General features: G+C 37.2%; 1 long non-coding RNA gene across 1 annotated transcript; it reads left to right on the forward strand.

Annotated features, from left to right (window-relative positions):
- The first annotated feature begins 9,904 nt into the window (after positions 1-9,904).
- LOC133844351 (uncharacterized) lies at positions 9,905-11,290 on the forward strand. The gene is made up of 3 exons (XR_009894600.1): positions 9,905-10,620; positions 10,681-10,738; positions 10,805-11,290. It is a non-coding gene; the product is annotated as an uncharacterized LOC133844351 (long non-coding RNA).
- Positions 11,291-11,976: the final 686 nt, after the last annotated feature.

Below are 11,976 nucleotides of genomic sequence, written 5' to 3' on the forward strand. Positions count from 1 at the left end.
GGTTTTTGGTTTCCGCTATTTTTGAGTGAAGTGCGTGTAATTGAAAAATTCTGTTCTAGAGAGAGAGAGTCTGGGCTTTTATTGAGCAATGATAACCAGAGCTGTGAGCATTCAATTTGTCTTAATATCACGGCAAATTGCATGTCGTAAGATCAATTGCGGCAACGACCAGAATTTTAGTGCCGAAAAGCGAAAAGGAAACTATGAAAATGAAACTGCAGCCGCTGGCAAGCCAACAAGAAAAAATAAAGAATCACTGTGGAGACACGGTAAAGTAAGAAGCGAATATATATATAAAAAACAATAGCAAATCAAGGAATTGATGCGCTCGATGTTTGTTGGCTTCTGTCGCAGCAGGACAATCAATTTTATGGCCAATGCCAAACGCAGCAGCAACAGCAAAAACGACAAACAGCGCGTTATGAGCATCAAATAAACATAAAGCCGCGCTCGTTGGCCGATTTAGGTTTATGGGACACAGTGGCATCAGCTTTATATAGACACGAATAGTTACGACAATAGTGCGCCGCTCTTTGTCTTCCACTTTTGTGACATCTATTCAACCTCCAACCCCTTTTTCTGCACCCTCATCATTATTGGGTTTGTTGTCGTTGTTGTTGTTGTTTCAGTCAGCTACCGTGTTTTCGTCAGCTTTTTGGGGTTGACACGTGGATGCCATTTTCAATTTATGACACACTATTTGGACATGGATTTGCTTGGGTCACCACCATGTCATCATCACCATCATCATCATCATCGTCATCATGGGCAGAGAGAGTATTTTGCTGGTCAGACATGCATTTCGGTAAATAAATCAAATCAAATCAAATCAAATGAATTCGATTTGTGTGTGCACAGGAAATTGTCACTAAAAATAAGAAACATAAATGTAATTTCCTGCAAGTGCCTGTAAAAGCCTCTTAATGCAGCACAACAACAACAACACAAACAAAAAAATCGAACAACAACAAGAAGAATAAAAGCGAGTATCGAAACAAAAACGCTCAAGGTGTTTTATCAACTTGCGCATAAATATAAATCATTTCCGGTCGTTGACCCAGCTGCCCCATAACTCAAATGTATTTCCAAAGACAGTTTTGTGCGATATATATTCAACTAATCTGCCATGCAAAGTGGACACAAAAGTCTGACTACAATTAAATCAAATTTATTGTGTTCAAAATTAAATTATATTCAACTTAATTAGAAAGTTTATTTCCATAGCAAGAAATTGAATTAAAGTAAAATGTTTAAATAATTCGAATGGTTTTATTTAATTATTTGTAAATATACAAATAAATATATTTTATTATTTCAGATTGAGCCAATAAATAAATCTATTACGTATACGTAATAAGTTATATGCACTAAAGAAATTCTTTAAAGAAAAGTGAGAATTAGAAATAATTCAAGAAATGGAATTAAAGTTAAATGTTTAAATACTTTTAATCAGTTTGGTTTTGTTGCCTGATAAAAATAAGAATAAATCACTTAAATCAATCAGGTCACAAAATCAATTCTCAAGTGCAAACTATTTTCGTCTTTTCACAGTAATCAAAATTGCCAAAAAAAAAAAATGAACACTACAGTATACAGCAAAAGTGCTGAAAAACAAGTCATAGAAATGCACATAAAATACTCGATGCACTGAATGAAGAAGATGAAGCAGAGAGAGAGAGAGAGACTTTCAAGCCAGCAAACTGTGCTGACAGATGACAAGCATTCATCAATAAGTTTTTATCGAGACTAAAATGATTTAGGTCATGTAAAGTGTTTGTGTTGTTGTTGTTGTTTTTTTTTTTTGAGAGAGAGAATTATCCTAGTGTGGTTTTTATGCCAGAGAAGTACGATCAATGTCAGGAGTGTGTGACATTAAGTTGATTATAATGCAATGCTCGAAATGCTGCCCAAACATTTGTCAATAAAGTCTGATTTATGCATTGGCAGCATGAGAGGCTAAAGAGACGTCTGCATGCAAATCACCGAAAATGGCCCCGAAAAACTCTGCAAAGCGAATTATCAAAGCGGCTTCGAGACTATGAATGAAAGTCCCTTTTGGGGAGCCACAGTATACGAGAGTATGTGTGGTGTGGTGTATATATAGACTCGCTCGTATGCTAACTGGCAATCACTAACCGCCGACTCATTTTTAAACGCAATTGGTCAACACACTCGCACACACACACACACTCACACACACACCGGGCTAGCCAGACGTGACAGTTTCGAGCAGTTTTGGAAGGGTGGGGTAGGGGGAACGGAACGTTGGCAACGCTTCATGAATAAACCATGAGCGTCAACACCAGTTAGCAAAAACAACAGAGCCCAAGGCAGAGAGGTAGAGGAGCATCAGCATCAGCATCAGCAGGAGCAGGAGCATAAAGTGAGCCAGCTGCATTCGTATCCGCATCCAGCATCCAGCATCCAACAACGTTCTGAGCCTATGTCGTACACAATGCAGAGTTTCGGTTTGCGCATAGTAGACCCTGAAAATCCGGTCCTGCTGCCGCCAGACGTCTCCTCTCTCTCCTTCTCTCTCTCAGTTGGCACTCAAAAGTGCTTAGCATATTTTGCACTGATGGCGGTTTTGGCACGTAATGGCCAGGCCAGGAGATGCAGCCCGGCAAGCAGCCAGCAACCAGCAAGCAGTAACCAGCAGCAACAGCAGCAGCACTAAAAGTCTTAATTATTTCAAAGGTATTTGTGCCCCGTTGCGCATACGACATGTATGCAGTACATACAAGCTAATGGCTGGGCGCAAAGTAGCAGCAGCAGCAACAGCAGCCGCAGCACCAGCGACGATCTTAAACAGTTGCCACACAAAAGCTTAAAACTGGAGAGTTTGCTGCAGCTATCAAACAATTGCACGCATGGCTGCGACAGCATTGCAAAATTATATGTACATAAACTAATATATATCGTATATCTATCTAACTTCTTATTTCACTTGAGGGTGGAATGAAAACTTGAATCTTAAGCAGCGAACGGAAAGGGAAGCACAGTGTCAGCTTATCAGCTCAGCCACACTGCAGCTGGCAAGCACAAAGTAAACAGAGTGCACACACAAAGGGGCCAAAACAAATTTTTGGTAGTAGAAGAAGCTACAGCTACAGCTCGTTGCCTTTGCTTATCCGCCGCTTGCAACATGCAGCAAGTGGCAGCAGCAGCAGCAGCATCGAATTGCATTTAACTTGGTAGATTTTATGAAATTTGAACACAAATTATAATATAAAAATAAATAAAAATATATAAATTGCACAATCGACAGTACGAAGAACTTTTCAGCTTGAGCTTCAGCTTCAGCTTCAGCTTCAGTTTTAGCTTCGTATTGTTATGGCCGCAACTTTTGCCAAACAGTTTTTAAGTGAAATGCCCGAGCAGCACTCATACGCCGTGTGGGCTCGGCCGATTCGCAGCACACGAAAATACACAAATACGGCCAATTTTCGAGTCTCGCTTGCACTTTCGCTCTCTCTTTCTCTCTCACTCTCTCCTCCACTCTGATTCTATTCAAGTCTCGCCTCAACTTGCCGCCGCGTGCTGCATTTTGTGCTCGGCAGAAAAGAGAAAGAAAAAAAAATAAAGTTGATCGTTAGCAGGAAATTTCTGGTAAAAAGTTCGCAACCAACTTTCCACAGTCTTTTCATGCGCCGTTATAGTTTATCGTTAAAAATTTGAGCCCACCTCCTCCTCCGCGCGCTAAAAATAAACCAGAAATATGAAAGTTGTATTGGGATTTACGCAATACACTTTGTCTCCGTCTCCCTCTCCACTTTCCTCTGGGCCTTCCTCTGTGGCTACTCGTAGGTGAGTGAGTGGCCAATACTTGTAGTTCTCAAAAGCCGATGATGATGGTAAGCCCCAATTTCTCGTCTCTCGATGGGATTTTGGGGTGTACTACACACCCAAACCCACACACACACACACACACACACACACAAATCTTTTACTGCACTCAAGTGTTAATAATGCACTTTTGGCACCGAGATGAAAGCCGTGGCATATTTTCCCCAAACAACAAAGAAGAAAGCTCCCGAAAACGGCGTCAAGTGGCACGCACAGTTATAGTTTTATAAGCCTACTTAAAGGAGTCGAAGAGAGGAGATCAGAAGAGAAGAGAAGAGAAGAGAGGAGAGGAGGCGAAAAGAGTACAACGACCTGTAAGCGACCTTGAGGCAGTTGTCGTGCATTAATTTCAAATAGATTGAAGATTGAAGCACCGCCTAACTGTGTTCGTGTGCAATTTATAAGAACGTGCTTCACACACACACACACAGACTAACACTTACGCACTGTCTCACACAGAGTCATTCGGCAGGTATCATTCATTCTAACGATTTGCAGCCACCTTTCAACTAGTCCTCGTCTACTCCACAGCTGCCAGAGACTCCTGCCAATTTCCTTATACACCCACGAGCACGCACGACTCTCACACACACACACGCACATGCTGACACACACACACAGACACACAAACACCTTGGCATTTATCTGTGCCAGGAAAACGTTTAATTAAGTCACTTGAATGCGCAGCCAGTTGCTGTGGCATTTATTCTCAATGATGTTGCTAATGCTGATGACGATGATGCCTTTGCCTCTCTGCACACGAAGGGGCAAGCTGAAAGAGATGAGACTACAACAACAACAGCAACACCAAGTGAATGTATGTATGTGTTGTTGTGTTGATGTTTTCTTTGCCTTTTGCTAAGCAGCAGCCATCTATGTGGCAGCCAAGCAAAAGCAAGAGAGCTGCTGGTGGGTGACCCTATCAACCATGTCAAGTTCTCACATTTCTACAAACACATTTCAAAGTGCGCATTGTGATTTTTATGTGTATTCATTTATACACACACACACACATATTTATATACATACATACGTGTACAAGTGTGTCTGTGTATGAGTGCTTGTCTATTCATTTAGATGGAGCATGAAATCGGGTTAGAGCTCAATATGAGATCTCTTCAAAAGCACAAGTCGAGGTCCTACAGATTACATGACTGACATTTCGTTCGTTAAGTATATCAACCAAACATAATACATTATAATTACATCAGTAGAAACGTAATGAAACCAGCAAACAAATAAATTACGTGCACAAATCCTAATTTAAATGAATTGATGAAAGCATTTAAACTAAAGTAGTTCAGCGAAAAAAGATAACTCAATGTGAGACTCAACTACATACAAATGGGAATAATAAACATAACTTATGAATAGAAATTTATGAAAGCATATTAAAAACCACAATTTCACACAATAATCGGGTAAACATTTATATAAACAGAAAGCAAACCAAAAAATCACATTTTATACTGAATAATTTATGAGATAAAGAAAAGGTATTATAAAGTTTGAAAAGGGTAAAGTGGTTAAAAATTCTGAATTCTGTATACAAAAAATGGAATTGAATTAAACAAAAATTTAAATTTTTAACACCATTAATAAAATAAAACTGTAACTGTTGTTTAAAAGAATAGAAAACAAGTAAGAAAAGTTGTGCTGGAATACGAGATACCAGCCAGAACTGTATTGAAAAAATATACTAAATTAATATGCCGACAAAATACTGAAAATATGCAAACAAAATAAAATATAAATTATTATATAATACCATATTATACAAAAAAAAACAATTATACCAAAAAACAATTATATTTAGTATAAGAATATATTGTATAACATTATAAATATACCACATACTGCAATATATACCAAATTGTTACAGCCGTTGTTCACCATATAGCATTATATTTTGAAAAACTTCTATATTTTTCAGTATTAGAAATCATTTCACTAATGCAAAATGTAATGTTTTGGGTTAAATAAAATACCATTATATAAGCACACAAAACAGGAAGATTATATTAATATTCATCCCAGACTTCAACTTGACTAAAAGGCTATAATTTAAATTCGAATAGAAGACTACATAAAACATAATTAGTTGGTTAGCAGTTATAATAAGGATTAGCAAATGCGCAGTTCATTGCTCCATTTCATTTTGGTTGCTGCAGCCTCCCAGTTCTCATTAATAAGAAGCTTTTCCCTGCATTTTGAAATGAACTTAGTTCACTTTTGTTTTGTTGTTGCCGCAGGCAAGCAGAGAGAGACTTTTATCTCTAACCAAAAACACAGAGTCATTTAACTGTAGTACGGTTATGAATATTATAGCAACATTTAGTGTACACACATACTCTTATATATATTATTTACTACTCATTTGCTGACCTGCTTCGCTTTGCAGTTGGACGAAACCACAAAAAGAGAGACAAGCAACCACAGACACAGACAGAGGAAGCCAAGCACATAAGTAAAATGCATTTTGTGGTCGACGCTTAACAATGCCTACATCAAGTTGTATACTATATTGTTGTTTTTGTTGCTTCGTTTGCTGTATGTTTGTTGTATGTGTTTTTGAAGTCAGTGCTGTTGCTTGGGCTTAACATTATTTATAATAGCACCGATAATTCCCATGATTAATGCCCAACTTGCAGTTTGTACTGTTTGTAATTAGTGCTGGCAAATGTTTAGATAACTACATTACCAACATCTGTATGTGTGTGTGTGTGGCTTATTTATTTTTTGCTATGCGCCATTTATTTACTGCGGTTGCTTCAGATTCAACGGACACTCAAATATGCTTCAGTCAACAGGAGAGCAGAGCAACAGCAGCAAAAGCAGCAACAGCAAGTGTAAACACATTATGTTTAGATTGAGTTACATAATTAAACAACAGCCTGACATTTGAGTAAATACAAACAAGCTCTCGCTTCGTCACTCGCTTCACAGAAGGTAAACCTGTGAGCAAGCAAAAGCACGTGTAAAAAAAAAGGAAAGAGTAATATAAACGTGCAGGCGAGTAAAGAGTTCGACTAGTCTGTCAATAATTGTCAGCAATGCACACTGGGGACGCTTTAAATTATCTTTTTCAACACAAATGCCAATTTTATTATAATTTCTATTGCCTAATCCACAAAACAGTTGACAGCGAATTGTGACAGTTCAATTATATGTAGACTAGAATTTTTGGGGAGTTGAAAATCCGGTTAAAACAATTATGTACATTGGACATTTTTGGTCGCATTAAAGCAAAACTCATTCAGTTCAAAACTCATGGCAGCCGATAAAGGGCGTGCTGTGCTTTAAAGTGTTTAATGAATTCACTTTGAGCAGCGGGAACAGCAACAACAACGATACAATGAAGGGGTGAGAGCGACGCGGGTGACAAGGCCATCAACAGGCCAAAAATAGCAACGGGGGCGTGCCACAGCCAACAAGTCAATTTGTCAATTTTAAAACAAACTACAGGAAAAATTCGAGAACGTCCCGCTGCGAGAGCTGTTAACTACAAAATCAAACAGCAAAAAATAAAGGAATTTTTCGGTGTTGCTGCGACTGCTGCGCGACTAGAAAATACCCTGTAAGGAAAATTAATAATTTAAGGAATTTTATATCGCTAAAAACTTAAATATTTTTAAGACGAACCAAGAAATGTAACTAGTATTATATCCTAATGAATGAGTATTGCTGTGTTTATATTTATTTTAGAATATAATATTTAATATATGCATTATATTTAATAACTTCCAATATCTATCATTTACATTGCACATTTGACTTTGAAGCAAACTCTAAACAACTTGCAAAAGCCATCTACTAAAATTTGAAATAATTGCAGTCAAAGTATCGCTTAGCCTATGTGATTCGATTACAGGGCATAGAAAGTGAAGTGTAAAATTGTATGTGAGAAAAGCTCACTTGGACTCTACGAGTGCGTTACCCTCAATACACATAAATACACATATATGTCATGGGGTGTGTGTGTGTGTGTATGCGTGTGTTCACAATGTGCAAAATTCAACGTACCAAAAGCCGCACACAAACAATCAGCCAGCATTGGGGTAAAGAGTGAGAGTAATGCGGGGGATGGGTAAGGGGGCAGAGCGGGACAGGCAGTCAGTCAGGCATGGAAGAGACGGCGTCGCATCGAATCGCATCGCATAGCATCGTTTGGTGACGTTCCATGGAGTTCGAGTGTCGCTTCCGCCGAAAACAAAATCAAAGTTAAGCACTCAATTTTCAATTAAGCTCACAAAATGCACACGAACGTACCACTCAACCACTCATACTCACACGCACGCACACCTACACACACACACACACACACACATGCGGAAAGAGTGGGAGAGAAAAAACACACACAAAGCTAAGGTCTAACGTCCTCATTCACCCATCGTTGAGCAGAGGCGAAGAGAAGCAAAAGCAACAACAAAAACGCAAAAAAAAAAAAAAAAGGAAAAAAGAAAGTGAAAATAAAATGGTTCGGTGTCAATGAAACACTCACGTAGCAGCAGCAGCAGAAACAACAACAGAACGTAGAAGCAGCAGCACCCGCAGGACCAAACGAATGCTTCTCGGGTTTGCCCTATCAAACAAGGATATATCAAGTTTGTGATGTCATTAGAGAACACTCTTCTTTCTTAGCAAGCATGCTGGGCTATTGCTTGGAATATAATGAAGTCGTTTGGTATATACTATTATAATAGTGGATTTGGTATCTTTTTGGTGTCTTTTGGTATGTACTTTACATATAAAACTTTTTCTACGTTTTATTAAAGAATAACTTTCTTATTATAAACTTCATTTTCACAAAGATATTGAAACAATGTTTTGAATAAAAGAGAATGTTCTAAGTATAATAACACATAAATTGTTTTTTTTTTTTACAAAAATCAATCTTTTTGGGCTAAACTACTATTTGTTTAAGAATATCAGACAAGATTTTAACCATTTTCATTGTAAAAGCGTTAATTGTTTACTTTTTATTATGCAGTTTAAAAAAAATAAATACTCTAAATAACATAATAATGAAAGTATGCAATTTATGCTAAAATAAACAATATTTTTCTTTTCATAAATTTCACCAAACTTTTAAATGTAAAGTACTAATTTGTTAGCATAAAAAAGCAACCAAGTTTTGAATTTAAGTTTTTAACTTGTAAACTAAATTCTATATTAAAGCTTCACTTACTTGATATCATTTCAATTTAAAGTTTATATACATAAAGGTTTTTTGAAATATTTCCAAATGACAAAGAATTTCTTTATAAATTTCTGAAAAAAATGTCTTACAATTTGGAAAGTGAAAGCAACTTTCATCATAGTTCTTTTTTAAATAGTCGGTATTGTATCCCTTATTTCCTTTAAACACACAAATAGAGGCATATACCATACACCTACACTAACACCCACTCACACAGACAAAAAGAGAGACAGCCTCAACGATTCACCGTCATCGTCATTGAAATGCTCAAGGCACTTTGTATTAAATTCACTTTGGCTGTGTCACCTGCCATCCCTCTTCCTCCCTGCACCCTTCTGAACCTGTCTCAAGCCCTAGCCAGTGTTACCTTTAGTGTTGAGTATGGCCAACACATAGCACACACACACGCGCACACAAAAAACACACACACACACACAAAGCGCCGCATTTTTACCATTTTTACTCAACGCTTTTTTTTTTGTTGCCCTCTCTGTGTGAAGTAGCTTCTTGATTTCCTTCGTTATGCGGCTCGATGATGTTTCCGTTTGTGTTTCACTTGCTGTATCGCATGTCTGCGTGTGTGTGCGAGTGTGCGAGTGTGTGTTGCTGAAGCTGTGCTGAAAGAGAAGCCAAATAACTGGTACAACCTGACTGCGATGTTTGGTTTAAGTGGCAGTCATGCCCGCAGACGTAATTCGTTTGCTTTTCTAATTACGCGAATCTACGTTACGCACATGTTCCTGCAAGTGTGTGAGTGTGTGTGTGTGTGTTGGTGTGTGTGCTGGTGTGTGTGCTGGTGTGTGGAGGTGTGCCACTGCGTTTGATAGCAGCTGCCATTTACCCATGCGATTAGGTTCAGAAGTAAAATGTTAAATATTTAATCTGTGCTTCATGTTTGTCAGTTATCGTTAACCTGCTCAAAAAAAAACACAAATTGTTGCTTAGCAATCAGTGAAGACGCCCCCCAACACACACACACGCGGGCAACAAAAAGTCAAGCCAGCCCCCAAACAAACGCAATCAACAACATCATCAATGGTAACTGCGGCGTCAATAGTTCAGGGAAAGATAAACCAAGACAGGCGGACAGACAGTCTTGTCAGACGAATGAATGGATGAATGGATGGATGGATGGATGGATGGATGGATGGATGGATAGACGGTTGAATGGATGGACCAAGAAGTAGTCAAGCTGCTAACGATTATTTAAAATGGGTGGCAACGCCAACGAGCATACAAACAAGACCGTGAGGAGTTTGTCTAGCATCAGGTTGCCGCTCACGGGGCGTATGCGCAACGCTGGTTTAGCATCGTTGGGCGGTCTCAAAAGTTGCAGAAGAAAAGTTCCAAGAAATTTAATTTATATTTTCTGCTTTTTTCGGATTTAATTTTCTTAAATATTTCACCTGTGGTTTACGTTTCATCAAGGTGTAACTAAGACCCACACACACGCATCCGCTGCGTATACGTAATCTGTGGCATGCCGTAGCCGCAACGTTAACAGAGGGGCTCCACTTGAGATGTACTTTTCAAGCTTGCAACAATTTCCGAAGATTCCAACCTTGGCAATACTCGTAAGTAGCCAGTTTCAAGTATTTGCGATTAACTGTAACTTAAAACCATTTTCTCTTCAGCTTTTTTTTCCATCTTTGTTGTTCTTGATGTTCAACCTCGTATCTATGTCTGGCATCTGTGTGTGTTTAAGCTGCTCTCTAATATTAATTGAAATCTTATCGTTTTTTTTTCGGGCCATTTCAGAGTAAACGCTTGCCGTAAATATAGCCATTTATGATTTGCTTAAACAACCAAAAGCAGCAAAACACGTAAGAAATTGCCAATACAAAAATATCAGTTTCAACCTGTACAAATTGTGCTCTAAGGTTGGAGGATTATCCTTGAGCGAATGCAGAATCCTAATTGAAAAGAATTCATCTCGAATGCAAATTTTTAAAATGTATTGGCAATTTAAAAGGATTTTATTGCTATGATTGGATTTTCATCTTGTTATTTTTGCCATTTGTAAGCCGCTTTTCATTTGTTGTTGCACTTGCACTTATGTAAGTTATTTTTCGATTATTAAATTTATAATATTGAGTTGAACAGCAAAATGATATCATGCTTTGAATTGAATCGGTTATTGGCCTCTATTGCCCCCTATTAAACGCAATTGTGCTCTGATGCACGTTGAACTAAAGTACAGACAAGCATATATACGTTGTATTCCCTATAAATTGGTGTACATTTCATTGGAATAAACTTTACAAAAATTCCCAGTAATTTACATCATTAGTTGAGTTAATTTATTCTTATCACATCTTTCATTCGTTTAATTTCATTCAATTCTCTATGCAAATAATATGAAATTAAAGTTTAATCGAATTTGAAATTTTAAGAAATATTTTCTTATTGGTTAATATTCTAGAAAAAAAACAAAAGTGCTGAAACTTGTGAAAATTGTGAAGACTTGAAAATTAACTGTTGTTTAAGTGCTTATTGTAGAAATGAGTCTTTATATTTTACACACTTCCTAACTGATTGAACTTCTATATTTACTTCTCGTTCGTTAACTAAAAAGGTACTGTAATTAGTTAAGTATTTTGTAACTAAAATGGTGCTCTAATTAGTAAAGTATTTTGTATAGAACCGTGTAAAAAGTTCATTTACAAATTTAAAATAATAGATATAAGGAAAAAGTTACAATATGTAAGATAAGAAAATGTATTAACTATAATAATGTAAAATGTTTTGTAACTAAAATGGTGTGGTAATTAGTAAAGTAAAGTCTACAGAACAGTGTAAGAAATACATTTAGAAATTTCAAATTATGTAAGCAAAAAGTTACAATATGTAAGATAAGAAAATGTATCAACTATAATTAGCATTAAGAGACAAGGTGTTTAAAACATTTGTCAATTTCAATGAGATAACAT

The sequence above is a fragment of the Drosophila sulfurigaster genome, chromosome 3 (assembly GCF_023558435.1).
Source record: "Drosophila sulfurigaster albostrigata strain 15112-1811.04 chromosome 3, ASM2355843v2, whole genome shotgun sequence".
Lineage (NCBI taxonomy): Eukaryota > Metazoa > Arthropoda > Insecta > Diptera > Drosophilidae > Drosophila > Drosophila sulfurigaster.